Source organism: Nelumbo lutea, chromosome 5 (assembly GCF_056320005.1).
Source record: "Nelumbo lutea isolate HS-2025 chromosome 5, American lotus-T2T, whole genome shotgun sequence".
Lineage (NCBI taxonomy): Eukaryota > Viridiplantae > Streptophyta > Magnoliopsida > Proteales > Nelumbonaceae > Nelumbo > Nelumbo lutea.
The window spans coordinates 20073751-20078041 of NC_142688.1; the positions used below are offsets into that span (position 1 = coordinate 20073751).

At 35.7% G+C, this 4291-nt stretch overlaps 1 long non-coding RNA gene across 1 annotated transcript; it reads left to right on the plus strand.

The window, feature by feature from the left end:
• Nucleotides 1–789: 789 nt before the first annotated feature.
• LOC148850822 (uncharacterized) lies at nucleotides 790–3981 on the plus strand. The gene is made up of 3 exons (XR_016099174.1): nucleotides 790–1190; nucleotides 3537–3588; nucleotides 3703–3981. It is a non-coding gene; the product is annotated as an uncharacterized LOC148850822 (long non-coding RNA).
• The last annotated feature ends 310 nt before the right edge of the window (nucleotides 3982–4291 follow it).

Genomic DNA, 4291 nt, shown 5'->3' on the forward strand with positions numbered 1-4291 from the left:
GAAGAGGGATTTACATTGCCATTGTCGTAATTCTCTTTTTTGTTATTCAATCCATAACAAAGGGGGGGTAGGTATAGGGTGCTGCTATTGTTGGAGAAGACAATAATTCTTGATGTCGTCAGGGAAGACAATCAAAATAAAATGGTCTCAAAAATCTTAAAAATGCTTGCTTTGATATTTTTAAAAAATTTGGGTCGTACATTCATGTGATACAAATAATGGTGAATGCTAAATTTACAGTTTTGGGGAATTCAAGTAATGCAATGATATATTTTAAATTTTGGGTACTAAAATGAGATTAACCCTGAATTACAAGTACTAATATGTAATTTACACTTTTATTATTTAACACACACGCTGGACTCAAGTCCCAATCTATATCATGTAGAATTAGGCCCATTTTTTTTTTCGGATTTTGAGAGAGAAAAAAATTGGTCAATGGAATTTTGATTCTAATTTATCAAGAAATTCATGTTCTTTTTTCATATTTATGCAGGGATCAAGAAAGATTTATTTTCGTGGGAGAGGAAAGTTTTAATCTCCTCAATGGATAAATGACTTTCTCATACAAGAAAAAATTAGTAGTACTTAAATGGAATAAAAATAATCATGCTAATAACAAATTTTTATGATTAAAATATCATTACCTTATTTATATAAAAAAATAAAAAATATAAATAAATGCATTTACCTAAATCTTTACGAAAAAACACTTCCGAACAAATGACTTACCCAAAAGTGAACGCGGCCCTATCGTTTGAGGCGGAAGTAACCCAGTTTCCAGTTATTAGTCGGCCTTATATCGGACCTCAAGATGCAGTTCCGGCCCCTGGTATAAAGAGTCGGTTCGAATGGAGGTGTCAGGTTGGCCCGAGCCATTGACAAGCCTCAAACTGGCTGTCTGGATCCTGGGATGGGATATATTACTCACGTGCGGTTTAGCATCTCCATGACTCCATCGCACTCGGCATTCCTTTTGCTTGCCACCGTGCCTCGGCCTATGTAGACTGTAAGCCGGCATTGTTATCACCTGTATCACTATTCACTATCACTACCAGTGACAAGGGCGCCAAATATGGCGATTCGAGGCGTTACGATTCCATCCGCTTTTGCCCTAGTTTTCTATCTCGTCATCCTGTTGGCGGAAGTCCTCTTCGACGCTTCGAGGTTTAGCAATCTAATCTCGTCAGGTTTGTTTCCGCGGTCTCTGTTTGTAAAATTCTTATTTCGTCAAAATTCCATTCCTTGTGATCCCTTTCTCGCCATTGAAACTTAAACTCGCTCTGTTTGAGCGATAGTTTCTTGTGAACGGATTCGTAGTTTGATTGATGTAAATTTTAGTATCATGTTTGTTTAGTTGATCTTATTGGTCGAAACATAAACTCGCCCTGTTTGATTGATATTTTCTTGTGAATGGATTCGCGGTTTGATTGATGTAAATTTTAATATCATGTTTGTTTAGTTGATCTTGATGGTCCAGTGTTACCGTGCCATGTCCTTGGATTTCTTCTGACCGTGTGCATTCCAGATTGCAAAGTTTTTGGGGTTTAGCGTTGGTAACGATTAAGATGTGTATATGATGATGTTTTATCTTCGCATTTGTTGTTTTTTGAACTCTGGGTGTATATTTGATACTTGAAGCGCCTCTCCCTGTTTGGCTGTTCCTATTTGATTGATACAGTAGATAAAGAAGTTCATGAGTGCATCCTCTAGAATACAATGAGAGCTAATATTGGTATTTTCATCTCAGATTCTTCAGTTATTATGTGTTGTCTGTCCGAGCTCTCATTGAGAATGTAATGCCAGCTTCTATAAATTAGGTTACAAGAGCTTCATCGACATAAAGGCCCTTTACTTTTTTAACGACATTCAGAGTTTATTGATTGCATTTCCAATAGTAGATTGGCCCTGACAAATTAACTGGGTAAGAATAGGGTAGTACTGCACTTTCTGTATTGAGAAAGAACTTGATCTGAAGAAAACACTTGAACAATTATGGCCAAAAGAAAGAGAAAAATCTATTGATTCTTGCAAGGAAGAAATAACAAAGTTTGTTGCATTGTTTTCTGTTTAATATTACATTCCTGTGTTGGTTTACTTTCACCTGCTTCTGCATTCTAGTCATTTGGAGCACAGTTGAGCTCGTTACTTACAAAACAAAAGATGTCAAGATAAGTGCATTTACTTTAGTTCTTTAACGTTGCAACCTTTGTCAATAACATTCTGCTGCATGATTGCAAAGCTTAAGTGCTTCAGATACTAACTTTAACTTCTTCATAGTTGTTAATTATCATTTTGATCTAAACCTGGATTTTATTTTCATTTTTGTCTTTTTTTTTTTTTTTCAATTTGGTGCTTTTGATGCTTCCCTTAGGATGTGCCAAAACACCTTTTTATTTCCAATTTTCCGGGTCACTTCCTGGGATATGTATGCATTTAGCATTGCACTAAACCCAAACCACACGAGGTAGTCACAATCGAGCTGATTCCAGACTGGGGGCCTGAACCTCCTCTAATTGGTTCCGTTGAGCATCCCGATTATCAATAATTTTTAATTTCATTCGGTTTATTTTAAGAAAATTGAGTTTATAAGGGTGAGTGCTGGTCCAACCAACAGTTTTATTTTCAATGTGAACATTTTAGTGTATTTTGATATACTTTAATATTAATTTTCATCTATAAAACAGTTTGTGAATTGTGATGTACAACAAACATATACGATGTCATAGCCAAAAGCAGAAAGAGAAAGTTTCAACATTACTAATCTATAATTTTTCTTTTCTTTTATATGACTTGCTGCATATTTTATTTTTTTTTCTTCTCCAACAATGTTTTCGTGCTTAACTTGTTCTGTGGTTACTAACTAGTTTGCATTATCACTGAAAAAGACTGGGAGGATCACTGTGTGAAATATGGTTGGAAGAAAGATGAGGATATAGGTGGAGATTTAGTGCACAGTTATGGAAAGTATAACAATAACTCAAGTGAAAAATATACCTTTTTCTTTTTCTTTTTTTGAAAACTAATTTAGTAAAGGTGGTTATCGTCCATTTTTCTGCCAGACCATCTAGATTCATGGCAGACGGGCAGAGTTTAAAACAACAAATAGCAAATGCATGGCATGGTATTTAACTGGAATCTTTTGCCCATCAATCCAATAATAAACTGAAGAGAAAAAGGACCATCATTTCATACGTTTTACCTGGGATTTTGTTGTTGGTTTCTCTGTTGATATGTGTTATTATCATTTTATTATATTATTTTTCTTCTTTTTTCAAAATATGAATTAATCTTATTTTTATTTTGCACTCTAATTTGTCTCATCCAATGCTTTTTAAGTCACAAAACTATGTACCCGAATTTATATGTCAATGATCTTATCTTATGTCCGATTGCCATACTTTTTGTGGTTTACCAATTTGGCATCTCTGTGCCGATTAGTTTTAAAGGCCATTACCCAATGTTGGTCCCAGCTATCCGGGGTTTTGGGAAGGGTGATCTGGATACAGGCCTAACCTTTGGCATTTTTTCCACAGGGTGGCCTCTCTGAGACTTGAACCCTCATTCTCATGCTTGGCAGTCCTCAAGGTTGATATTAGTATCTCACTCTCTTGCTCATTACTTTTAGCAATATATTTAATATAACAGTGCTAACGTGCTGTTTGTTTCATCAAATTACTTAGCTCAGATTCTTGGATGTAGGTATCCAGATTGATCTTGATTATAGATTTCTATCCTCTTTGCCCAATTTTCTGAGTTCAGAAACAAGGACAGGGTCTTGGTTTTCCAATTTCCTGTCAAGCAGAAGCAGCAGCATGGTTGTGATGGTGGATATATGAAATTGCCAAGTTAGTAGGTTGGTCAAAAAAAGTTGGAGAGACCTTACAGGTAAAACTGTTATCATTTGGAAATAGTGGCAGCATTGATCTAGAGATGTTTTGTTTCATTTTTATTATGATAGCATCATATGTTTGGTCCTTATCCTTTTCTTTGCAACCATTTATGTTGTCCAATGCAGCATTATGTCTCAGATCTGATATCTGTGGATATAAAATAAGGGTCCATTTGGTTCTTAGTCAGAATCAGAATCAAAATCCTTTGTAATTGAAATCGGAATGCTTTATTCCCATAATCTGTTTGGTTCAGACAGGAATAGAAATGGAAATTAGAATCAGCTGGAATGGGGAATGCCATTCCACAAGGAGTGGGAATGGGATTCCAATTCTGCCCAACCAAACAGTCATTCCATTCCGATTCCAGACCTCTATTCCCGTGAATCATACAGGCCCTA